The sequence below is a fragment of the Diceros bicornis genome, chromosome 6, assembly GCF_020826845.1.
Source record: "Diceros bicornis minor isolate mBicDic1 chromosome 6, mDicBic1.mat.cur, whole genome shotgun sequence".
Classification (NCBI taxonomy): Eukaryota; Metazoa; Chordata; class Mammalia; order Perissodactyla; family Rhinocerotidae; genus Diceros; species Diceros bicornis.
Window position 1 is genome coordinate 59643597 of NC_080745.1, and position 27851 is coordinate 59671447.

General features: G+C 41.1%; 1 protein-coding gene across 2 annotated transcripts in view; it reads left to right on the forward strand.

Moving 5' to 3' along the window:
- The window catches only part of PLCE1 (phospholipase C epsilon 1), a 323176-nt gene that overhangs the window by 149714 nt on the left and 145611 nt on the right, over positions 1-27851 (forward strand). The window lies entirely within an intron of this gene.

Consider the following 27851-nt stretch of genomic DNA (forward strand, 5'->3'; position numbering starts at 1 on the left):
AGATAAGTGATAATAATGTAAAACGGTAGAATAGCAAAATTGGAAAAATAAATAGTGATGAGGAAGAGGATGTTTCAATATAAGGCAGCTAAGTGTTTTCAAATGTGCATATTGTATCAGCCAATATGATAAATTTAGGACATTAAACTCAATTTTTCCTTCTCAAATTGTTGCTAAATAAGTTTATAAATTAAAAGATTAAATATTTACATATAATCAGGATAAAGCTTAGTTACCCATATTTAGATTATGTAATAGAAAACTCTGCTGTTCATTTTTAACCAGTTTGTGTGTGTATGTGTGTATATCGAATAGCTATATTAAAGTTATCGGTCGCATATAGACTGCAAATAGAATATTAATATGAAAACAAAAAATGTCCTACGGATTTAATGTTCTTATTTGAAAATAGGAAATATTTTGTTTCTGCTAGAAAGGTCTAATAAATTTCCAACTTATTTTCTTTTACTGCAATAAGTATATTCTATTTGTGTCTTTTTCTAAAGTTAATATCTTTGAGTATAAAAACAAGAAGTTGTAATAGGAATATATACACACATTTGAACTATGTGACTGTACCTCGTAAATAATTTAGTTTATAAAGGCTGTCTTAGTTGACTTCCTCATAATCAAAACAATTACCCTTTACATGCCTACCAGGCAAGAAAGGCATATGCATAGTTCTAATTCCAAGATTTAGGTTTATTTAAAGAAATCCTCTGACTTAACTAGTTTTGTGACTTTGAAATTATTTTCTTGATGGTTAAAAGTATGCTTTAATGTAATTTGGGGTATGTTTCTCTACCAATTAATCGACTAAAAAGTATTCGTTCACTGCCCACTGTGGCCTAGGGCAGTGTCACCTCTGGGAAGAATGCAAAAGATCACATCTGAAAGTCTTCAACTCATGAGATAATGTTTCTCACTCCAGAGAAAATGTAATATTAGGTTTCAGGTCTACTGAGGTAGCCCTTACTACCTCCAAGGGATTCATAAAGTGCTGGTCTACTCAGTTGAAAGTGGGGTCTGTAGCTCGTGGGGCCAGGAAGTTTGGTGGGCACAGGACAAAAGCCTTCTGCTTTGAGACCGCAGGTGGTCAGGCATCATTTAGGAGTGTGACTCTATGCCCAAGTGTGACCAAGGAGTGTGGCTCCATGTCCAGGTATGTCCTAAACATGCTCAGGTGTGACTGAGAAGTGACTCCACACCCCTGCTTATAACCAGGGGGAGCTTCTCCAAAGTGCCAGCAGAGAGCAAAGTCACCTATCTCAAATATTACTGGAGACATGATGCTTCTTGGGTCAAAACAATTATGTATATTTGGAGGAGGGAAGGAGGGTCAAGTAGAAGAATTCCATATTTTTTTGAATTTTTTCAAGATGGCATCCCCATTACTGTTATCTCTGAAGTTTAAACTCTTCCATCTATAAAGAGAAGGTTGGGCACAGGGGAGGTTTAGAGTTGGGTAGAATTATAGTAATACTTATTAACATTTTTTTAGTTCTTGCTGGGTGCCATGTATTGCTGTAAGTACTTTGCATGCATGATTTCATTGAGGACCATTCAATGATCCAGTGAGCGAGGAACTGTTTACTAATGAGGAAATTGAGGCCCAGAGACCGTAAGAAACTTGCCCAAGGGTGCACAGGTAGTCAGTGACGGAGTCAGTACTTGAACCCTGGTAGCCTGTTGAGTGCTTACTGTGTTCCAGGCAATGCACCAAGTCCTTTATCTGCATTATTTAATTTCTTCCTTATTGTGGACTGACTTGTGTCCCCTGACAGAGATATGTGGAAGTCCTAACCTCCTGTACATATGAATGTGATCTTACTTGGAAATAAGATCTTTACAGATGTAATCAAGTTAAGGTGAAGTCAGTTAGAGTGGGCCCTAAACCCACTGACTAACCCACTGGCCCTAAACCCAATGTCTCAAAAGCCATTATCAGCACCAGGGTCCTGGAATGGTTGCAGGGTTATCTCTGGGGAATTCCTTACTCCTTGTCTGAACTCCTCTCCCCTCCTTCCACGCACCTGCTGCCTCTAGGGATCCAGAGCCCCTCTAACTGTACCAGCCCATCCACTGCTCCCTCGCTGCCCCATGAAAACATAATCTCCTGTTCTCACTGTGGTGGATCCCAGCTGGGCTTTGTGAAGAGAGTAACCTGATGGGTTAGAATAGAGACCTGAAGTGTTGACTGATGAGGGAAACTCCCTCTGGAGGGCTGGGGACAGATGGAGGTGCTGATGGTAACTGGCAAAGGGAATGGGGCACACAGGTGCAAAGGTATGAGACAGGAAAAGGCATGATGTGTTCAGGGAACTGCTGTCTACCAGGCTGTTCTGGCCAAAGCTTGGGGAGTACAGAAGGGAAGTCGGGAGGCATGGGACTGGGGCTGTGGGAGAAAATAGGTCTCCAGGGGGCTATATTTCATAATAAAGAGCTTAGATTTTACTTTGTAAGTAATGAGAGATACTAACAAGTTGTAAGGAAGGGTGTGATGTGATCAGATGGGGTTTTTAGAAAGATCCATCTGGCTGCAGTGTGGGGTGGGGCTGCTCAGAGCATCATCCTTAGCCCACCTGCATCAGAATCACCCAGCATGAGTGTCCAAAAAACAGCTTTCTGGGCTTCACCCCCAAACCTACTGTATTAGAGTCTCTGATACTTCAGGTGAGTATGTTTGGTGTGGGAGGTGGATGGGGGGATGGTGCTGTGAGAACTGGAGGCATTTAGGAGGCTGCTGCTAAGGCAATGTTCCTGGTAGGAAGCTGGAGGCCACCCCTATGTACAGTTTTTAGTTAGATTTTCCTTACGGCTCATGTATCAGGCCATTCATTCATTCACTCATTTATTCATTTAACAAAGATTTGTTGAGCATCTACTGTGTGCCAAGCACTGTGCTGGGCCCTGATGATAAAACAGTGAATAAGATATAGTCTTAACTTTCAAGGAGTTCACCTGCTAGTGGAGGAGATGGACAGATAAGCATGCAATTTTAGGATGGTATAAATGTTATAGTTGAAATAAGCGCAGGATGTAGGGGCTCAAGAGGGAAGTCCCTGTACCACATTGAGTGAAGTCTGAGGTTTCTAAAACCATTTAAGAGCCTGGAGAAATGAGAACACCTGTTAAACCAAGGCAAACACTCCCCCACCTGTATTATGAAGCTTCTGTTGTTTCTACTTTATTCTCTGCTGATATCATCTCTCTTCCCTCCTGGGTAGAAAAGATGCTAAGTGTTTATTCCTGGCATTGGGAGCCGTGTCTAAAAATCTATGATTGGTACAAAATTTACTGCTCAAGTTAAAATTTATACTTTTTTATGAAGATACATGACTCATTACAATAAAATTAAATGAGATTTTTCAGTACATGTAACTAGTCCTTTTGAGTGTTTTTAAATTGTTTATTCGTTTAAAGAACAAAAACTCATTTAAATGACCTATGAAAATTCTTGTCCATGGGAACATTTATAGAACATAATGGAATACGCTTATAATTTGTTTATAATAACATGTGGGTCAGTAGCAAATATTTCAGAGGAAAAAAAGAGAAGATCTCAAGAAAGTCTGAGTCATTATTTAAACTTCTGTTGGAATTGAGTCTTAAAACCAAGAAATCATAAAAAACTTAGTAGTACAGTTAAAGCAGTAAGAGGGCATTTTAAGAGTGTTTAGTTTTCGATGGGCTGAATTCTAACAGAAGATACTTTACCGTCTTCAAGAAAGCCTAAAATGTTTTGCCAACTGGAAACCCATGTTGAGTATTTTAAGTCTTTTAACTCTGTATTTCATTATGACAACAAACTTTTTAAAAAATGATGTCTATGATATTAATCCCACAAGTGATTCTATGAGGGCCTGAACAAATATATGCTCCAACCCCACTGAGGCTCTCCCTGTGTATTTTACAGTCACCAGAAACACCCTTGGTTTCAGTGGTGGGTGTTTTACCCCCATTTATGCCCAGAGTCACATTTTTGCATTAATAAGCAGACATATAAAATCCATTTCAAACAGATATTGTTGTAGATCATCTGGGAACATGGAGGGGAACAGAGAGTGCAAAAAGTTTCAGAGACCCTGGCACTTCACAAGGTCTGGGCTTACAGACTAGCAAGTCTAGAACCAAAACATTTAACTGGGGTTGATTAGTCAGTAGAGGCCAAGCCAGCATTTGCTTCCCAAGCCTGTCTGATTCCCAAATCCAAGTTCTTAACCATTAGGAAACCCTCCAGTTTTATCTCCCGCTCAGGTTTCAGCCTATGTCCTGAGCCGTGTGTGTGTGTACATACATATATACGTACAACATGGAACCCCCAATTTGAACGCAGGTCCATCTGGCTACAAAATTGATCATTTTCCTGCATACCTGCTGCCTCCTTGACTTAGAGACCTCCAAGGACTTAAAGGATATCTCAAGCATTCCTTGATATGGGCACCTTTGAAGGTAGATAGGGGGGTCTTCCCATCTGCAGTTGAGTAGTCATAGCACAGAATCAACCAAATGGTAGAAGGGACTCTTATTAGCTAACAGACCAAGCAAATGTATTCCTCTCTGCAAAGAAAGCCACATAGTGCCTGGCACATGGAAGGGGCTCAAAAAATATTTTTGGAGTGAATGAATGAATAAATGAACACATGCACACAAGTCTAGGCTAACACACAGTTATCTGTACTAAAACCAGAAAGAAACATTTGAAGCCATTTGATTTGATCCAGTGAGCATCACCAACATCCAAATTAATTTACCAGCAGTGACTATTTTTCAAGAATCCTTTACAAAAGTCATCTGGGCTGGTTGCAGCCCTGCCCCGCGTGTGACTGGAGGTATGTGACAGAAGACAGACTGTCTGAGAGCCATATAAGGCATATTTAAACCTTTGGTCCTCATTGGCCTCTGAGCAGGAGAGTCCTGCCCGGTTGGGAGGTATTAACTGGCCCACAGTGAGGACAGCCATGGAATGATTTCCCTCTGGTCTGTTTTTATCATTGCCCATGTGCCTTCACACCCTTGGGCCAGTTGGCAGGTGCTCCTAAGGGTCTTATCTCTGCAAAGTGGGCCCACACTGTTGTAGAGAAAAGGAAAAGAAGGAAGGAGGTGGCCCTGAGTCTCTGCATTATTCCTGCTTTGGAGGCCCCGAGGTCTCTTTCCTGAGCAAAGAAGTGAGGGCATCTCCACTCTCCAGCCCTCAAGCCAGGAGAGGAGTCCCCATTTCCTCTGTATCTTTGGGGGACACCCTGTTCCCCATGGTTATCATACCCCAACACACCAAGAACAGGCCACTGGTGGGGGAGATTCATTCACCTTACAACTGTTTATTAAATACTTGCACTGCCAGATACCAACAATAGAACAGACATTGTCCCTACCCACATGGAGCTTAAAGACCAGTAGGGAATCAAGTAATTCCAAAAACAAATGACAAATTGTAGCCATGGTCTACAGGCTGAGACCTGGACGTTTGATGTTTCAGCTGAGGGCTAAAGGTCCAATGGATAGGGTTGGAAGCAAGTTCTAGACAGAAGTATCTGCAAAGACCCAGTGGCAGAAGAGAGTATGGCAAGTTTGAGGTTTGGATGGAGTGTGGAGAGCTGGAAGTTCATCAGTAAAGTCTGGAGAAATCAGAATGACAAAGTCTAACAGATATTGGGTGCTCACTGTGTGCCAGGCATTGTGACAGTGTTTTTTAAAGTATTACCTAATTTAAAACTGACATTTTTACATAAGAAGAAACTAAGGCACAGAGAGGGAAAACAAGCTGCTAGATAATACAGGCTCTTGTTAAGGGCCCTTGTCTTTATCTCTAGGAGCAATGGGAAGCCATCAGAGGATTTAAGCAATAGTGACACAATAAAATTTATGTTTCAAAAGGATGATTCTGATAAAAATAAACTAGAGATGCCCCACCTGTACTGTCCCTTCCAGCCCTCTTAGTACCCCAAATTACATTTAAAACTGTCATGGATGTTGAATCTGAAAATAAATAATTATTCTGAAATAGAGACCCAGATAGGATTGGCTGAAGTGCTGTGTAGTTGTTCTGAGGAGGTGGGAACAAGAGGCACGGCCTAGTAACGCAGCTCTCTCTACTATCTGTGGACTGTATTCCAAGAAGTGTAGAAGAGCATCTTGTGATGTGACCCAGAGAGAGGGGTTGAAGACACTCCCCCTCCAGGCCCAGGGGGACTATTAACGCTCCCCTTACCCACAGCAACTCACTGGGTACTGAGTCGTAGAAGTGTCTTACTTGTACCAGGGCAGCAAAAACTCCCTCATAGACCATATCCAGGACATGTGGGTTTTTCTTTGACAGCTGCAGTATTTTACAAATTGGGAAATTTTGCATTAAAATATAGAGTTCTGGCTTCTCTGGCACCCCTGGGCCACCATTCTCCCTTGGCCCTGTGGGCTGGGTCTGACCCACCCTAACCCCCCAGATAAGACACCAGCTTCATACTCCTCCCCGGCTACACCTGGCCCCACCTCCAGCTTGTCTCCCTCCCAGCTCCAGTCTCATTTTCTCACCTGCCTGGCCCTGCAGGCATCTACATTTGGGACCCCTGGATTGTTTTCTGGGATTCACACATGCTATCCAGGATTTCAGTTCATGGATTTAGGAGGCTGGGCTGGACGTTGGGACAAAGGAGACAGGGCTTTAAACACAGAGAGGTCATCCTTGTACCGGCTCCTGGTTGCAGGCTTTCCCTGGGAGATACAGGAGTTGTTCCCGACAGGAAAAGCACGTGAGACAAAGTGCCAGGGTGGGAGTGAATGCAGTGCCTGGGAAACAAAGAAGAAATGATTCTCAGCAACAGTCTAGTGGGTGGACAAGAGAGTAAAGGTTAATTTGGTAGGTGTGGTTACAATTTGGAGAGCAGAGGTGAAAATTTGGACCTAAAGCATTAGAGAGCCATCGCAGGCTTTTAAGCAGGTTGAATTTTAGGAAGGTCAGACCCACAGCGCCATGTTAGGGTCTGGAGGCAGGGTCACCCTCTGTTGGAAGGAGAGTGGCAGTTACAAACCTGAATGATTATTCACAGATTAGGAATGGTGCGCTCAAAATAAAGGGACAGAAGCCAGCGTGAGCCCATGTAGTTTTCATTGGCACAGGGCCACGGTTATAGGAAAAAGACTAGTCTTGAAAATCTAGCCTCACCAGGAGAAAAATGAAATGTAATAAAAATTACAGTTGGTTAAGAATGGAGGCATTTTTACTACAACACAGCACCATTGTGAAAATCCCCAAGCTCGTGCCAAGGGGCAGATGCTGCTAAACTTCCCCGGGAGTCAGGGCGTTCGAGCACTCTTGGCACAGTCTGCCCAGCCAGAGGGCTGGGAGCAGGGCCTCCTCGGGCTTCCATAAAGCATAGATCTTGCCCAAATGTGGAAAACCTTTGGGGATGTGAAAACCATTAGGGATCCGAAGCCCTGATTTGAACCAAGCAGAATAAACAAACCCCTGCCCAAATTGGAACTCGCTGGATGCCTTTCAGAGTTATCCAAGGGGAAAGGCTAGAGGCCTCAGGGTCTTGAGTTGGCTAAAGTCTTGTTTCGGCTGCTTTGCTCCAGTCTGATGAGACTGTGTGCACTTGGGTCTTTGTCCTTGTTTGAAGTGTTTTAACACCTCAGTTGCAAACCCACAAATGGGTTGTGTTCTGAACCTGTAATATATACAGTACTTTTTTTTGCTGCTAATGGGATGTTAAAGCCCAAGTTAGATCTTCTGAAAGTGTGTTACATATTCAGGAACTGGGTTGGAAAAGCTCCAGAGAGCATTCACATTTTCCATAGACAGGGTCTTGGTAAGTTCCCAACCTCCATTTCTATTTTCAATATCCTTTGTCACTCTTTCCAGCCTAATAGTTTTGTTAGTTTTCTATATGCATAGCATAGTGTAACTTTGTGTCTCTCTCACCATAACAGGTAAGTGGCATATTTTCCTTTTTGATCTCAGTTTTTTTAAAAATGGGGGAGGCAGTTTCATAGAGAATAAAGTTCATTCACTCACTGAGTAGTCAACTTAGTGCCTACTGTGGGCTGGACACTTTGTTAGGCACTGTTTTGGGGCAGAAGAGGGGAGTGGACTGAAAAAGAATAAACAATTCCCCTAAGTCCTGAGGTTCACAATCTGTTAAAAGGTGGAGATGGACATAGAGATAGGAAACCAAGACACAGAGCATCTAAGAACCAAGTCCTAAATGGTCACAAATCCGGAGGTCACAGAAGCATGATGTGAGCGAGTCTCAAACTAGACTCAAGCTCTTACCCTGTTTCTTGTCTACCTCTAGGAGATACAATGTAATATAGCACAAAATGGAAAACATTTACATGGCTTTGTTCTAGCCAGGAATGAAAAAAGGCAGTGTTCTTAATGTCTAGGAGTTGGTGATTTAGTTGACAGAGAGACTGACATGTGAACATGTGGTTACACTGTACCGTGACACATATGAGGCAAAGAGTAGTGATTAAGAGTGTGCACTTTGGTAACAGACAGACCTAAATTCCAGATCTACGACATACAAGCTATGTGACCTGGGGCAGATTACTTAACTTCTCTGTTCCTAAATTTCATCATCTTGCCTGTAAAATGGGGACAATGCAGATTCTTGCCTCAGAGAATTATAATGGGATAAAATGAATGAATCTAATGAATATAAAGTGATTAGGACACTGTCAAAAAAAAAAACAAAATAAGATAGAGATTGAGCAAAGAAGACATTCCAGAAATAGCAAAAACAAAGGCTTAGCTGGGGAGGGAGTCTAGCAAGGGGTCAGGTTTGGCAGGAAGGAGGGAGTATGGAGGGGGCTGTGGGAGGTGGAGCTGGGAAGTGTGCCCTGGTCTGGGGTCTGCCTGGAGCTGCAGGTGGGCCTTGGGTCAAGGCAAAGCTCAGGACAACAGGGATCCAGACAGCAGCTCTTCCTGCCTCTTGCCTTCAGAGCTTATTTCTCCCATCCACACCTGCTCCTTCTCATGATTCCAAGCCACATCAGCTGCAGAGAGCACTCACCTGCCTAGAAGGTCGCTCTTGTCTTCATAGCTAGCTCAGTTGGGTAATGCACAGGCACATCCCTTTTTCTCCTTCTCTAACTCAGCTGTGAGAAAGTTGGAATTTTTTAGTGCAAACTTTTCCTTTCAAAAGAAAAAGAGAGAAAAGATGGAAGGAAGGCAGGGAGGGAAAAAGGGATGGAAGAAGGGAAAGGGAGGGAAATGGACAGAGGAAGGGCAGGGAAGGATATGCGGATGCACCAAAACAGACGTGTTCAGCAAAGCAGACTTACACCTCATTTGTCAAGAGTGGAACACAGATCAGCCTTGCCAATGGTCCCTTTATAGGACTTCCTATTCTTTTCTTCCTTGCTTCTGCCCTGAATGTCTGGACTTGGAGAGATTAAACCAGTTATCTGAGGAAGAATCTGCTGACCTGGCTGCCACATCCCTTCTAGAACCTTCTGCCCTCTCCACAGAGGGCCCCAGGTCTTGGGTCTCTTTGGCCCTAGGCTGTGTCCCATTCCTTTGTGTTTGTCAATCTCTCCATCTGTTCATTAGGTGACAGTTGCTGAGCTCTCCTCTCTGCAGGCGCTCTGCTAAGTGTTGGAGATAGCAACATAAGGTGTGGGAGGTCCACACAACAGTGCGGCAGACTCTGAATCAGCACCAAAGAAGGACCCAGGGCTACCCATATATAGTACCCAAAGGCGACCACTTAGTGCTTACTTGGACATAAATTCTGGTGGTTTTGAATAAAAAATATATATATACGTATATACATATATCATTCTTGCACGTTTATCACTTTGGAATTAAAAGCCTGCATTGCTTTAAAAATATTGTTATTAAGTCTCCTTAGTTAGTAAAAATTAATGAGAAACCATGTATTTATGAAGTGACCCATGGGATAATAAAATAACTTTGATTTAGGCTTCTATGTTGAAAATAAATTTTTTAGGAGCAGTTTCAAAGAGCCATTCCTGGGGGACCTCAGATTTGATTGTTCAGTCTCGTCAAGCCTTGGTTTTCTGTATCCACAAAGTGGAAATAATAGGCCTGTCCTATAAACCAAAGGAATGTAAAGACTTGCAATTCGTTGACTGTAAGCCGTCCTACAAATGTCAGCTGCTGTTGCTACTGTTGTTAATAATGGTAATGATAAACAATGACTGTGGCTGTGGTGTGGGTGTGGTTTGTGAAGCCAGCGGGCTCATTCTCTGCTGTATCTGGATGCTTCTTTCCCTGCGGTGGTCCCACTTGTAATGAAACTCCTTCAGAGCAGTGCTTCTCAAACTGTAATGTGCATATGAGTCTCTGGGGATCTTGCTGAAATGCAGGTTTGGATTTACTAGGTCTGGGGTGGGGACTGAGATTCTGAATTTTTAGGGCATTCCCAGGTGAGGCAGTGACTGCTGGCAAGGCCCTCACGTTGAGTAGCAAGACGCTGGATTATCTCGAGACCTCTCTGTGTCTCGTGGCTTCTGTGTCACCCACCTTTGCCTGAAGAGAACTAACTCATCCTCTGAGGGCCCAGAGCTTCCATGCCAGGCCCACACCCAGTCTTAGAGCAGGAAGCCTGCCTGCTGCACACAGAGCAGGAGCCCCATCCTGCAGCAGCACCCTGTGACTGCTGCCGCACCGAGGAGGCAGCTTTTTTATGTTCTCCTGTATGTTTGTTCCACTCTGCCTTGAGGTCTAGTCCTCAGCTCTGTAGGTGTCTTCAAAGTTTGGTGGGTCAGTTCACCCAGCCTACTTGAATCAGTCTTTGAACCCTAGGTCGCTGATCTGAGCCAATCAACTTCACAGAAAACTGACATCTAAACCCAAATGCCCTTTCCCAGTTTCTAAGAGCTACATGTAGCTCAATGAATGCAAGTAATAGAAACAACAGCAATAATAACTACCATTTATAGAATCAGGAACTACATGCCATAAACTGTTCTAAATGCTTTACCAACACTAACCCTCTTGCAACTGAAAGTGTGGTCCCAGAACCAACAGAAATCTCAGACCCCACTTGAGACATCATGAGTCAGAATCCACATTTTTTTTTTCACAGATTTTTTTTTTTGAGGAAGATTGGCCCTGTGCTAACATCTGTTGCTAATCTTCCTCTTTTTGTCTTTTTCTCCCCAAAGCCCCAGTACATAGTTATATATCATAGTTATAGAGTTGTAGCTCTTCTATGTAGGACGCTGCCTCAGCATGGCTTAATGAGTGGTGAGTAGGTCCGCACCCAGGATCTGAACTGGCGAACCCCAGGCCGCCGAAACAGAACGCACGAACTTAACTGCTACTCCACCAGGCCGGCCCTGGAATCCACATTTTTTTTTAAACAACGAAATTCCTAGGTAAAAACCTGGGTTCGAGTCCTAGCTATGCCACTTACTAATCATGCAACCGTAATCTTTTCTCCTCTGCCTTCCATCTTCACTCCCTTGGTTTCCTTCCGTTTCAAGGTCAAATTAACAATACCCCAAATAGGGCTGGCCCGTGGTGTAGTCGTTAAGTTTGGCACACTCCACTTTGGCGGCCCGGGTTCACAGGTTCTGATCCCAGGCGCAGACCTACACCACTCATCAAGCCATACTGTGGCAGCGACCCACATACAAAATAGAGGAAGACTGGCACAGATGTTAGCTCAGGGACAATCTTCCTCAAGCCAAAAAAAAAAAAAAAAAATGCCCCAAGTCCCTTCCATTGATAAAGACGTTTGGGAGTTCTCTTTGGTGCCCAGGATTGGTAGTCAACAACTGTGAGACTCACTCAGAGTGGCCATAGTTTATAATCATAAACCCACTCTGGTTTATGCTTATTCCCTCAGAGAGAGCAGGGGCTGGCCAGCTGGGTCCCTTCAGGTGAAGAGATTATGAAGCAATTAGATATGATCCACCAGCTGTCAGAAAATATAATCTCCTTGTATTATTTATATTTATACCTGTAACTGTAGACAAAAAGGAAGTCATCCTGAAATAATAGACCAGTAAGTAACTGAGCCTTCAACAGAATGAAGGAGCCACATGTCTTATGTGTATTAATGACCTATTACCCCCTCTGCTAACTCTCATGTGCTTATAAACAAGTAGATATTAACACTCCCAGTGCATATGACAACCGGCCTGGAGTTCATGTGGAAACATGCAGGCATTCCATTAATAGCCCAGCCACTATGCTGAATAAAGTTTTGTGTATGTCTCATGTAATTCCCAAAACAACCTGGTGAGATAGGATCATAATCCCCATTTCAAAGATGAGAAAACTGAGACTTAGAGGCTATAAGTTGGTGTCCCTACAAATTCAATTATTTAAGAAGGAGTTTGAGAGGGGGAAGATAGCTGGTGGCTTTACCCTCTGTTGTCTTGAGCTATTTCCTTCTGGCCCCAACCTTTCCTGCCCCAGTCCACAAACCCAAGGCTCTATGGTTAGGCTAAGTGGGTGCCCCTACTTTAGAAGGCATTTAGGGGACCTCATGGTGATCTCACCTTCTTGCAACCTCAGAAATTTGCCCAAGTGTTTGTTCCATGTACAATATTTTGCTTGTGAGGAGTTTAGGCAAATTGGTTTTCCCCCTCTTCTCATATCTTCAATGATGTTTTGTACTCTTTCCAGCTGGGAGTTCACAGGAAGCTGAGCATCTTCCTGTGAGTGGCCTACTCTGCTCTGAGAGATTAATTACAGAGTTAAGCAACCAGAGTGGCTGAGCAGGAATTTGAACTTGGTATCATCCCGCTTCAGGGCCCGGGCACCTGAGCACTCTCCTGTATGGCATCTAGAGTCCAGGCCACCTCCTTCACCACATCCTTACCCATTGCCTTTGGTAGGATACACATGAGTGAAGATTCCCAAGGCTCTCAGGCATGCAGCCCTGGTTTGCACAGTGAGAGCTGGCAGCAGTACAGCAGCAGGGTCACAGGCACCAGACGCTGGGCAGCCTGGCTGTCCACATCCAGCTGTGGGTGCTAGCACTTCCTAATGAGCTCAGGCTCAACAGAGAGAGACCGACAGCTGTTCTTCCAGGTCCTATGACTGTTTTATACCAAATCAGAGAGGAACTGACCTCAGGAAGGAAGTGTGAGGTCTTGCCCAGAACTGTATAAACCATGTGTGTTTTCTTTACACATTCTGTTGGGCTGGCCTACACCCTTCTCCCATCTCCCACTGCCATCATGAACATCACCTCACAGGGCCAAATGGCCTTTCCAACCCCCTGGATGTTGGCCTTGATGGGTTTTGTAAGGATTCCTCTTGATCTCTCACAGCAGAGGACAGTTAGGATGCTGTTGCAGACACTGATGCAGGTGGAAGTTGAGGGAAGGTAATGAGAATGGGCCGGAAGGGAGCAATCCTCGAGACAACTCGTGGACGAATGAACACAAACACAGCCCAAGATATGAAGGAATAATGAATGCCTTCAAGATTTTGGACCTGTGGAAATAAAGGTGGTACCATTAAAAAGAAAGTGAAAAGTTAGATCCAGTTGGAATATCTTGACTTGGAGATGCTGGGATGTTCCAGTAGACATTCCCAATAGAAGCATCAGGATTGGATCTGAGTAAGAGGTCAGAACTGGAATTACACATTTGCAAGTCACCTGCTTAGTTGTGATGGTTACAGCTGAGACGAGCTTTCCTAGGAGGAGAGAGAGAGAGATGAGCAGAGAACTGATGAGTAGAGTTCAGGCTGAGGGGCTGCAAGGAAGTCCAGAAACCACTGCCGTGGCTGGAAAGTTATGAAAGCCAAGAGAGTATAGTGTCCTGAGCTAGGACTCCAGGAAGGTCCGTGGTGCTGGGCTTAAAGTTATAGATTACCAGGCTCCCTCTACATAACAACTCTATGGCGATTTTAATGCAGCAAGTCATAATGTCCTCAAATCTCTCATTAGCCACTTTGGCATAGCTATGTTTTTCCTGTTAAAGGTTTGACTTTGTAGTAAAGATCTTCTACTTAAATCATCAAACATAGTTTAAAATCTATTAACTGCACAATTAAATACACAATACAGCTTTTTCCACTACTAGATTAAGTACATCACATCACATAGGCTGAATTCATATGATAAGTACTCAATGAGTACTTGACTTGAAATAGAATTGGTCAACCAGTGGGAGACTGAATCCTATGACTTTCCAGGTTTTGGTCCTATTTGAATTGAAAAGAGGAAATGAACAGTTTTGAGTTTGTGCATAAATTAAACTCTGGTACCCAAAGTATAAGAAATGGTAAAAAGCATTAACTTTGGAGTCAAATGGTTCTGAGTCAAAATCCTAGCCTCACTACTTACTACCTGTGAATATTTAGGCAAGCTACTAACCTCTCTGGGTTTCCTCAGCTGTAAAATGGAATACTAATTGTACTTAGGCCACAGAGTTGCTAGTAGGACTAAAGGAGATACTTTAATAAAATGTTAGCAAGTAATGCTATTGGTACCATTATTGTTGCCTTTCATGGTCAAAAAAAAAAAAAAAAAAAATTCCAGGTCCATATGTGTTTTTCTTATTAAGTGACTTTGACCTGCCCAAAGTCTAGTACAGGTCATTTCTGCAATAGTATGTTCTAAATCAGAAATAACATGCACCAGTTTTCTTTTAAGTCAAGAGCTACTTTAATTGATACTTATATCGTCAAGGGTTGAAAATGTGATTATAGTAACAAACAACAATAAAGAGTGCATGTTCAACATGAATTTTAAAAATATATATTTCCTTTCTTTAAAACAAACAGTTTTTAAAAATATCGGACTGTTTGTGATTTGAAGTCATGGTCACAGTCACGTCCTAGTTTACCATCTGTTCTTGTCCAATGTACAGGTCCAAGTTAGGACCAGAATTGCAAATAGACAATAAATGTGTGTTGGTCTTGTACAGAGCTCTTCTCAGTTAGACTTACTTTAACGGTAATATATTTATATAAAAATGAATATACAGTTAAACATACAAAAATCAAACTAATATACTATATTAGTAGAGTAGTGGATAACAACCACATGATCATCTCAATAAATGCAGAAAAAGCATTTGGCAAAATCCAGCACCCTTTCATGATAAAAACACTCACCTAATAGGAATAGAAGCAAATGTCTCCAACCTGATAAAGTGCATCTATGAATAACCCACAGCTAACAGAATGTATAATGTTGGAAGACTGAAAGCTTTCCACCTAAAATCAGGAACCAAAGATATCCATTCTCACTATTTCTATTTAACATTGTACTGGAGATTCTAGGCAGGGCAGTTAGGCAAGAAAAAGAAATAAAAGGCATCCTGATTGGAAAGAAAGAAGTAAAGCTATCTCTATTATAGATAACATGATCTCATGTACAGGAAATCCTGAGGAATCCACTAAAACACTAGTAGAACTAATAAATGAGTTCAGCAAGTTTGCAAAATACAAGCTCAGTTGTATTTCTGTACACTAGCTATGAACAATCCGAAAGTGAAGTTAAGAAAATTCCATTTACAGTAGCATCAAAAAGAATAAAATACTTAGGAATAAATTCAACAAAAGAAGTGCAAGACTTGTATACTAAAAACTACAAAATGTTGTTGAAAGAAATTTTAAAAGATCTAAATAAATGGAAACACATCCTGTGTTCATGGGTTAAAAGACTTAATATTGTTAAGATGGCAATACTCCCCAAAGCGATCTGCTGGTTCAGTGCTATCCCCATTAAAATTCCAATGGCCTTTGTGGCAGAAATTAGCAAGCTGATTCTAAAATTCATATGGACTTTCAAGGGACTCAGAATAGCCAAAATAATTTTTTAAAAGAAGAATAAAGTTGGAGGACGTAAACTTCCAATTTCTAAACTTACTACAGAGCTACAGTAATCAAAATAGTGTGATACTGGCCTCAAGACAGACATTTAGACCAATGGAATAGACTAGAGAGCCCAGAAATAAGCCCTCACATATATGGTCTAATAATTTTTGACAGGTGTGCTAAGACCATTCGATGAGGAAAGGAGAGTCTTTTCAACAAATAGCGCTAGGAAAAGTGGATATCCACATTCAAAAAATGAATTTGAACCCTTACTTTACATCATATACAAAAATTAACTCAAAATGGATGAAAGACCTAAGCGTAAAACCTAAAACTACGAAACATAGGGGAAAAGCTTCATGACATCAGATTTGGCAATGATTTCTTTGATATGACACCAAAGGCACAGGCAACAAAAGAAAAAATAGACAAATTGGACTTAATCAAAATTTAAAACTTTTAGAGGATTAAGAGGTACAAAATTCCTCCTTATTAGATGTACAAATATTCCTTTAAAAATAAGTCATGGAGTTGTAATGTACGGCATAGGGAATAATAGTCAATATTTTAATAACTTTGTATGGTGACAAATAGTAACTAGACTTATTGTAGTGATCATTTTGTAATGTGAATAAATATTGAATCACTATGATATACACCTGAAACTAATAGGATATTGGATATCAATTATACTTCAACAACAAAGAAAGCTTATTTGTTAAAGGTGTGTGGCACTGATGTTGTTAGGTGGATAATACAAACTTCAACCTAGTGTTACCTAAGATATTTTATCAGAATGGGAGGGTTTGTTTTCCTTCTGCCTAAATGAACAATAAATATTACATTTGAGGATGAAAAAAATTAAAACTTTTGTGCGTCAAAGAACACTATCAATGGAGTAAAATGTCAACCCACAGAAAGAGATAAAATATTGCTAATCACATATATGATAAGAGATTAATATCCAGAATATATATAAATCTCAACAACAACAACAGAAAACAAACAACCCAATTGAAAAATGGGCAAAGGACTTGAACAGATGTTTCTCAAAAGAAGATATACAAATGGCCAATTAGAACATGAAAAGATGTTCAACATTATTAGTTATTAGAGATATGCAAGTCAAAACCATAAGATACCACTTCACATCCACTAGAATGGCTATAATTTTTTAGAAAATAAATCAAAGAAAACAAGTGTTGACCTGGATGTGGAGAAATGGAGCCCTATACATTGCTGATGGGAATGTAAATTGGTGCAGCCACTGTGGAAAACAATTTGGGCATTCTTCAAAAAATGCTAAATATAGAGTTACCATATGATCCAGCAATTCCATTCCTAGGTATTTACCCAAGAAAAATGAAAAAAAAAAGTGTTCACACAAAAGTTTTGCACAAATGTTCATAATAGTAGTGTTCATGATAGCCAAAAAGTAGAAACCCAAATGTCCATCAACTGATGAATAGGTAAACAAAATTTGGTATATACATAGAATGGAATATTATTGAGCCATGAAAAGAAGTGAAGTACTAATTCATACTATAACATTGATGAACCTGGAAACATTTCTTCATGAAAGAAACCAGACACGAAAGGCCACATATTGTATAATTCAGTTATGTGAAATGTACAAAATAGGCAAATCCATAGAAACAGAAGATAGATTAACAGCTGTCAGGGGCTGATGTGAGGGGGGCTATGGGGAATGACTGCTAATGTGTAGGAGGGTGATAATGTGTAGAGGGGGTGATAAAAATGTTCTAAAATTGATTATGGTGATGGTTGTACAATTCTGTGAGTATACTAAAAGCCACTGAATTGTACACTTTCAAAAATGAATTTTCTGGTATGTAAATTATATCTCAATTAAAAAAAGAAATGGACATAAATAGCTCAGCAATATTTTAGCATGAAAGGATTTAACTCTGAGACTGCTCTGACATCTTGATTGAGTTTGCTGATAATGCCAAGCTAGAAGGGATATGAATCTTCTCTTCATAGACGGAAGAGCTGCACAGTTAAGAACAGCAGATTGGACGGGGGGTGGGGGAAGGAGGACTTTTTTTTTTTAACTGAGGAATTCATTACTACAATGTATAGTAAGATGTTGTGGACATTTCCTTTCATATGAATAAATGAGGTATCACTAGGGATCTTTAAAAATGTTTTTGATTAGAGTGGGCACCACACCAGAGGATACAAATTGCAGGTTATAAAAACAAAGCAAAAGTTTCCATAGCCTGAAATGGTTTGATATATTACTAAGTCGCCCCATCTGGCTTCTAAGATGAAAGGCCCCAGAATTTCTTCTTCCTCTTTCAAATGATAAATTAATGATGATGATAAAAATGGCTAACCACTGAGAGCTGAATATGTACTAAATATTTTACATGCATTTTCTCCTTTTAATTTCCCCATCCTTACTATGACAGTTGTAGAGAACTTACCCAAGACCATGCAGCCAGTCGGTGCCTGAGCTGGGCTGCAGCCCCACATCTGTGTGACTCCAAGACCTCACTCAGAACCACAGGATTACACTCTCCGTTTCCCTGTTTTCTCCCTCTGGGGGAGATTCCCCCCAAGAGCTTATAGCACCTGAGATTCTAAGCACACCTAGTAGGGGAGGCAGTGGAGTAGAGAGGAAATGCTCTGGACTCGGAGTTGGGGGCCTGAGTTCTAGTCCAGCTTTGCCACTAATCAGCTCTGTGACCTTAGACAAGAAGCTTGACCTCTCAGAGGCATAGTTTCCTGATTTGTAAACCGTGGAAAATTCATCCCAACTATCCCTGTAGTCCCTTCCAGCTCGAGTATTCAGTCTGCGTCCTGCCTCCTTTACCTACCACTAAGAAAACATCTGATTGTCAGTTGTATATAGAGACACTAAGAGGAATAAAACCTTCGAGTCAGTGGAGGGTGGTGATTTGGGGAGCCTGGGCTTTGGTGTCAGACTGATGTGACACTGGTTCCATTGCTAATCTCAGTGGGATGTTGAGCAAGTTACTTAACCTCTGTCCCCATCTGCTAAAATGGGGATAATCATAGCGTCAAGTGCTCTGCCATCCGCACAGAGTTGTTGTGAGAACTGAGTGAGATCTCTGTAGGGAGCTTAGTGCAATTCCCTAGCACATAGTAAGTGGTGGTTTATTTAATAATATTATAATTTATGATTATTATTATTGATGGTTATAATTATACAATAGAGACACAGAATCCCTTGATGGTAATTAGTATACATTTAAGTAGCCCAGCCAGGTTGGACTCTGGGGTTCAGGTGGCATGCTTAGGCTCGGTTCTAGAACTGTCCATGTCTGCTGGGTCACCCGTTCCTCAGGAGTTTGCTGCTGGGTAAAGGGCTTTAGATTGTCACCAACACTCCAGAGTTTCCCTCCTGTTAACTTTGAGTCACTAATGCAATTTTCCTCTACATAGCCCAATACATTATTATAACTTACCATATGAATTTTGGCTCAATTAATTTTGTTTACCCAAAGTAATCAGAAATACACGGTTAAGGAGAGATACTGATAAAACAGTTAGTTAATGAGCTATAAAAAGAAAAGAAACTACTGTTCCCTGGAAATTTCCCAGTGTGAGTGGGGAATTTTTCTCTTTCAATGTTATTAGATAATATAATAAGCACGTATAATGATATATTTACAATACTCTCTATCACAGTGTTATTTATAATGGTAAAAAATTATAAACATAACACTGACTACTAAAGAGCCATTAAAATCAAATATTAAGAAAACTAGCTTTAGATTTGGGGAATTGTTCACTATAGAGTAAGTTATCTAAAAAAAGTTTAGAAAAAAGTATGTGTTCTGATCCTAATTTTGTAAATCTTGTGTGTGTTTATAGAAAAAACATGAAATGCTGTGACAAAAATATTAGCAGGGATTATCTCTGGGTATGAGGTTATTGATTACTTTAATCTTCTTTATGCTTCTTTAAATTTTCTATGCTTTCATATTTTTTTTTTGGAAATCAGCATGCAGAAGTTATTTTTTATTAATAAGAATTCTTTCGGATTTTTTCATGTTATGAGGCTCTTCAGTCCAGTAAACTGTTTTATCTGAATATGGCTTAATTCTCAATCTAGACATATTGGTTTTTTTCTTTTTTTAAGTACTGACTTAGAAATAATATGCTTCATTGATTTTGTGAACTAATCTTTTTCATGTAATATTGAGGACAGGCCAGACACATTTGTTGCAAGATGATTTGTTACTCTGAAAACCAATAACAGATAATGAGAAAGAATCACCAATTAACTAACCTTTCTGTAAATCCATTACTCCCCTGTTGAAGTAATTTTCAACTCTGCCTGAGATTTAGTGTCTTTAAGCCAACTCTGAATCTTTTATAAAAAGAAATCAACATCCTTCCACTCCTGTCTTATTTTATATAACTGGAATTGCACCACTCGAAGACTATTAAATGTGCAGTTGATGAATTTGATGCTTAACTTTAAAAAATAAAGGAACTGTCTAAAAAATTAATTCAAATCAAATAAAAAACAGATAGAGTAGATACAATAAAAGTTTTTCCTACTTTCTTCCATAATTGTAATTTGAAGTAACTTTCAAATGCAATATTGCAATATTCATTGGAAACAATCTGAAGAGCTCAAATGCCCAACCAGTTTGTACCCATGAGAAGATTGGGATTTTGTCCTCTAGGTGAATTTTTCAGATATCATTTTGGCATATTTTTTTTAAATACTGTCACACGTACCTTAGAAAAAAGTTAAAACAGAAATGTGCAATATATAAACCGTATTGTTAGTTTGGTGTGTACTGGACAGATATGCAAACATATACCCACATTTGTAAAATTCTTTTTCCTCCAATAGGATCATATTCCATTGTTCCAAGCTTGCTTTTTTTCACCTAAATTTATCATGAAATGTTTTCAATTTCACTACATATAAATTTCCCTCACTTTGTCTATAGTTTTGCAAGAATTTCTGTTGGATAAAATCCGAAAAGTGGAATTGCTAGGACAAAGAGTATGCATGTTTAAAATTTTATTTTACCTTCCAAGAAAGCTTGTGCCCATTTCACCACCACTCACAGAGAATGAGAATAAAAGATAGAGTTTCAGAAGGAAGTGTGTGTGTGTGTGTGTGTGTGTGTGTGTGTGTACGAGAGCGAGAGAGAGAGAGAGAGAGAGAGAGAGAGAGAGAGAGAGAGAGAGAGAAAGAGAGAGAGAGAGAGAGAGAGAGAGAAAGAGACAGACAGACTCAGCAGGAAGTCAGGGAAATCTGTCTCCTCTGCAGAAGATCCTTCAAAATGCTGAGTATAATAGAGGGTGGACCTTTGGAGTCAGAACTGGATTTTGGTTCCAGCCCCATCTCTTAGTAGCCAGGTGTCTTCACGCAAATTGCTTAACGTCTTTGACTTCTATTTTGTCATCTATTGAATGGGGGTAATCCCACTTGCCTTACAGAGTTCTTTGTAAGAATTAAATGAGTCACTTGATTCAAAGGGCTAATAAATGATGAGGAGGAAGAGCAAGATTGTTGAGATGCTAGAAACGGATTAGGGTGACCAAGCCAAGAGCATCCCGGATGGTAAAGCTTTGAAAACTTTTGCAGACAAACTTGAAGAAATTGCTAACATTCTAGTTAATATATGCTTTGTAATACTGCACCTTCCCTACCCATCCATCACCCCCCACCACTCACATTATATTATTGTTTATCTGTCTCCTCTCCTAGAATGTTCTATATGAACAAGGATCTTTTCTTGTTCAACTAAATCCAAACGTCAGTGTAGCCTGCAACAAAGCCTGGCATCTAGTAGGCACTCAATAAGTGAATGAATGCATTTCTAGTTAGCCTTTCTTAAACCCATTCAGATGTATCGACAGCTAATAAGGCTGGCCCTTGCACCCCACGCACACGCAAGATAACTCAGGCTTGGCTTGGGGTAATGCAGACTACTGGGCTAGGTGGCAGAATCTTCCGTTACTCTCAGCTTTTGCCAGTTTCAGGGCTGACCACTCACAAGCTGGATTCTTGGGCAAGTCACGTAACTTAACTCAAGCTTTATAGAAAATAAGATTAGCAATGCCTGCCTGTCATGACTCCCTCACCTTATGCAAGAGATTTTGTGAGATTATTTGGTAAACTCTAGATTTTCATATGAGGCACAGCAAGAAAGACCAACTGCTTTTAATTTTGATGGGGACTAAAAAGCAAAAAGAGAAATAAATGGGAAGTGGCAGGTTTTGCTGGGCACTAGCCCAAGCCCAAGGCTTTTCCGTGGGCTTGGACCTAAACTAGCATTTCTGAATAAGTGCTAACTCTGAGGGAGGGTTCAGAATTCTGGGGGAGGGAGTTCCCCCAAGGCACTGTACCCCAGGGCATTGGGTGAACGATTATCAAGGAAAAATGCTCATCAGGTTTAGAGGCTTTTCTGGCTATTTCTGGGCTGCACAGTTTGTGGACAGCCCTGGGAATGGCAGCTTATAGACAAGATCAGGGGCTTTCTGATCACCAGAAAGGAATGAAAGAAGCAAGGAATGAGAGGACTCTGTGGGGATGGCAGGAGAAGATGCCTCTCAGGGCAGCATTCCTCAAGGGAAGACGTGGCCCAGACTCCCTTCCCTCTAAGCGAGGTGATTGCCTAGATCCACCCAGGGACACAAAAGTCTGGGGTAGTATTTCTTCACTTGTGTGTTTTTTGCCTCCCATACCCCTATTGTTCCTCTTGAGCCACACCTATTCTCCAGTGCCTTCTGGAAAATGAAGCTTCCTTCTTCGTTTGCTACGGTGATGCTCCATCTCTCTTAATATATGCTTCAGCCATAGGAATAACTTGCAGTTTGCTAAATAAGCTACAGTCTCTCTCACCCTTAGACCTTGCGTCGAGTTCCAGCAACATAGCAGGCTAAGCTTCCTTGGAAATTAACTTACCTCACAAACACCTTAAGTTCCATTCCCCTATTGAGAATCACTGAGCGTGATGAGAAAAGTTTTGAAGGGACTGTAATTCTCATGTAAATGATATAGAGACAAACAGCAAGGCTGAGGATAGCTGTTGTGTGCTATGATAGTATAGTCCCCTAGTGGGAATTACTGAAGGCTCTGAGAAGTCCTGCAGTTAGGGCCGGCCCCTTGGCTTAGCGGTTAAGTGCACACATTCCGCTGCTGGCGGCCGGGGTTCGGATCCCGGGCGCACACCGACGCACCGCTTCTCCCGCCATGCTGAGGCCACGTCCCACATACAGCAACTAGAAGGATGTGCAGCTATGACATATAACTATCTACTGGGGCTTTGGGGGAAAAATAAATAAATAAAATTATTAAAAAAAAAAGCTTATTAACTTTGTTTAACCCAATATGTCTCTAAATTATTAACCAAGGAACCGTGTTTTGCATAAATTTAGTGTAACACACTTTGGAAAATACTTGTTTAAAGCTTGGGAACATTCTTATGAACAGGTAAGAAGGAAAGGAGAGGGAACTTTTAACTTTCAGTGCGCTACATTCTAATATCATTGTAATGTGGTGGTTGACGTGATGGTTCCAGGCTGACCCAGAAGGGGAACTGTCCACCCTCTAGAGTCAAATCCTTACCTTTGGAGCTTGAAGAGTTCATTTTATCAGACCACTCCAAGTAAATGAGCACAAGAAGTTGATTTATACTAACTAATATCACATGAGATGCATCTAAAATCCAGAATGCCAGTGTGCCATTCTGTTGCTACATAAGGCAATATGCTGAGTGATCAGAAACATGAGCTCTGGAGTCAAATAGACTGTGATTCAAATCCCAGCTCCCTGGCTTACTACTTACGTGACCTTATGTGAGCATCACATAATAATACCATCTGCCTCCTGAATTAGTCCATATAGAGCACTCAGTACAGGAAGCTATTACTTGCACAGGAAATCAGAACTTGGAAATACTGTGTCTCATGGTCAATATTTCTGGGCTGTGATGGTGTCTGGAGGTATAGCCCTGTTCTACTGTGGAATAATTATTAACTGAAGAACATGGGGCTGAGAGTAGACATTGACTATAAATAAGGTGGATAATTTTATTCAACAGAAACTTTCTAAAATTTTTTTCACAAGAGAAGAACTACAGTTTCCAGTGGGCTTTATGGGAACTTTGCTCCACAAATAATGAGGAAGGATCAGGGGTCATAGAGCTACTGGATCTTTAATCCATCCTAGAGTTGCCCATGTTGCGGAAAGGAAGATGTGATAGTGACATACAGCTGAGAGCTGGGGCAATATGGCCTGTGAAGGGAAGGAGATTGTAAGGAGAGTTCAGCAAGAATGAGAGAAAGTGGGAATTGTTTTTAACAACAGCTAAAAAGTGTGGAACTTCAGGGACAGAAAATTATGTCCCAAGAAAATTTCTAGAATATTTCTTTGTGGTGCATGATGTAAAATCCCTGAGTAATCCTGCTTTAAGGAAACCTACACCAAAAGTCTACATTATGTTTCAAGGTTTCCAGTATCAGATTTGTGTTTCCTTGGAGTTTGATGTCACCCTTGTACTGAGACACATGGGGCCACTACATTTATTAGGGTTACCCTGACCAGGCTTCTTCTATTCAATATTTTTGTCTCCTGTACTGCTATTTCCCACCAATCACTAGACTCTTCATTCGTTGTAACATCATGTGATTCATATCTCAAGTTTACAATGTATCATCTTATGTTATTTGCATATTTTATTACATTATCTCTTAACATATTAGATGAGCAGTTTCAGAAGACTTGGGAATTGCTTTCATTTCCTTCACAGACAGCTGTACTTTGAAATCATGTCAGAGTTGGTTACTTCTGGGAAGACTTTCTATATATGGCTAATTCCACTGTACATAAATTATCAGTATCCAGAAACTGCAGTCTGCCTCTGTCATCAGGCCACATTGTGACTCAGTTTTCAGGAAATCCAGTCCCTTTCTAAACTATTCAGCAATTTGGAGAGTGAGGCCATGTAGGCTACAGTTGAGCACCTGCCTTTGTAAAATTATTTTCAAATATGAGCTTAGAGAGAACCAAATATAATTTGGTAGTCCTCGCTTTTTGCTGCAGTTAATTTTTGGTAGTTTGATCCAAAAGATGGATAAAAAATGGCTAGAATAAATCATTATACTTCTTATTCACCTGCTCACCTTTTAGAATCAAAGAGAAATGATAATTTGGATACTATGATTTTTATATGGAAGACAAAACAGAGTTGCTACCAGAATATATTTAAAACAAGTTCGGGCTGCATCAGTGGAGAGCGATGTAGCTCAAACTTGAAAGCTTTCTCCTCACAATTTTTTTGTAGATTGTCACTGAAAGCATTTCTCCAAAAGGGGAGCAACTCACTTAATTAAATAACGAATACCACCAAGAACCTTCCCTGAGCTAGGCTTCAAAGATGGTCTGCTTAGGAGAGGATTAGTTGAGGGGAGAACATCAGAGCCCAGATCATCAACAGAGATGGCCTGTCAACATGGAGACCTAAGAACTAGGAGCTTCCAGGGCCTGCCTTTCCATTTTTCTCTTCCACATCCTTATTGGTTTATTAATTTGGACAGACCGTGTGGCCTGATTTTTGGATCAGAAGATATGGTCACCATACTTACTGAGGAAGGAATCAGAGAATGTAGACTACTCTTTAGAGAAGGTACATAATGAAGGGAAGGCAGAGAGGATTTGGAGTTTAAAGGAGAAGGGAAATTTTATTGATTTGTTTTAAGAATAAAGGAAACTGAACATTTGTGTAGGCTAAGAAGAGTCAGTGCAAAGAAAGGGACTGAAGGTGGAGATAACCACTGAGGCAGGTTGAATAGACTTCATCACAAACCTAAGTGGGCCTTGGAGAGGAGGAGGCACACGCCATCTCAGAGAAGGAGGAGAAAATGGAAAAAATAGAAGGATTTGAACTAATTGAAGGTGTTGCTGACACTTGGCAATTATCACATTGTCATAAGTTAAGAAATGATCAAACAAATGTAAGGAAAATAAAAGTGGGTTTGGGAGTGTGAGAAGAATAGAAGAGCTACACTGCTGACGTAAAGAGGACGGTGAGTTATTTAGGGAAAAATAAATAAATCCATGTCAAGTTTGAATCTGCCCTGAGGGCCTAGCTGAAGTTAGATAACACAAACTGGCAAGGGTCCTATCGCTATGTAGCATAATTGTCAGTGTTACCATATAGTGGCCCAGGAGCCAAGTATGAATGGCTGTGTTTGCCTGGGAGTGAGGACTGGCAAGTGCAGGTGGCACATGTCAAGGTGACTGGTGAGGGAATCCTGGGTGTCGGTGGGTGCCATGTTAAAATGCTGACCGTGCACCCAGATGAAGGCCAAGGAACTGGAACTGTGCGAGGACAGAGAACGTTTAGTAGAAAGGGTGGAAGAGGAAAAAGAGGTCAAATTCAGGGCTGATGACTTCAGAGTTCAATAGTACAAAGATAGAGCACTTCAGAGTGAAGGTTCCAAAGTTTTCTGCAATAGAGATAAAAAGAGTCAAGAATACTGAGGTCTGAATGTTGAGGGAGTCTTCCTTACAAACTTTGCTGTTGTCCAGTGTCCAGGCCAGATGACACTTGGTGATGAGGACTACGGTGTTGTCAGAAGGCACATGGGTTTTATTCTGCCAAAGGGTCAATAGGGGTGTTTTAAGAAATCAGAAATGTAAGAAAGACTCTGGAAAAATAGAATGTGGTCCCTTTGTGAAGCACTATGAGAAGTGTGAGGTTGGGCTGGCCAGGGAGGGACTGCCGGGAAGGAAAAGACATGAACTAGATGGAGAGCGAGAGCAGTTTGGCCCTCAGGACAGCATTTCCTGGTGTGGTTCCAAGCAAAGCCAGTCACACAGAATCGCGTGGTCGATGTTGTATAAAGTATGGCTCTGGAGAAACATGGGTAAGCAGTGTAAATGGATTTCTTTACTGCAAGGTCCCTTAGAGCCTTGACATTGTACCCATGTGCCTCATGTATTTCCAGGAAGAGAATTTGTGACATTAGTGTGTGACATTTCCCCCACTTAGCTGGCCACAAAACTGATCATACTGTAGGAAATTCTGTTCTAGGGCTCATCATAGATTTTCAGAGTTTTTTGAATGAATGGATGGATGAATAGTTAAGTAGATGAATGAATGAATGACTTATAGGCAGGAAGTTAAGAGACATATTGGGGATGAGCAGCTAAACTAAAGTGAATCTGTGCTAAGGGAATAATTTTGAGCCTACGAATGCATTTGGTACTTCTATCTAATGCACTCGCCACTTTCTCTCCCACTGCCACCTTCTTATTACCAGTTGTGGAACAGGGAATAAGATTTATTTATTTTAGGGGCCGGCCCGTGGCTTAGCGGTTAAGTGCGCGTGCTCCGCTGCTGGCGGCCCGGGTTCGGAGCCGTGGCACGCACCGATGCACCGCTTCTCCGGCCGTGCTGAGGCCGCGTCCCACGTACAGCAACTAGAAGGACGTGCAGCTATGACATGCAACTGTCTGCTGGGGCTTTGGGGGAGAAATAAATAAATTTAAAAAAAAAAAGATTTATTTATTTTATTTCTTTAGACACGTCTCCTTATTACCTATTCCTTCCTTACTTTTGTAGGTGGTTCTGTCCCTGCAAACCCCCAAATGGATTTCAGTGGATCAGAGTCTTTGAAGGTAGAATGTTGGCAGAGTAGACCATGAAGTTTTGAAACCTTGTGTGCAGAGGGTCCCCAGGTCTCCTGCATATTTACACACAGTGTGCATATACATGTACATGCCTCCTCCACTACAGCCTTCCTTCCTCTTCCATTTCAGTTGCTGTGCCCACACTCACCCTCATTTCTTTTCACTCTGATGAAATTCTCATCACTCTGATGGTTAGCACTGGAGGACAGGAAGCAAATAGTATATTTTACTTTTTTACTGCTCTGCAAAGTGTCATAGTGACCTCATTAGGGAATGGTGTGCTAGATCAATTCTGCTTCTGAAAATAGGAAACTAAGCCTCCCCGGGTGGCAGGAGGGCACAGGCAGGACAGATATTAGAAAGGTTTTCGTAACAAGAAAGATAGTATAGAACTATGCACCAAGCAGAAACTTTGGTTAAGAAACCTATAAGATTTTGAAT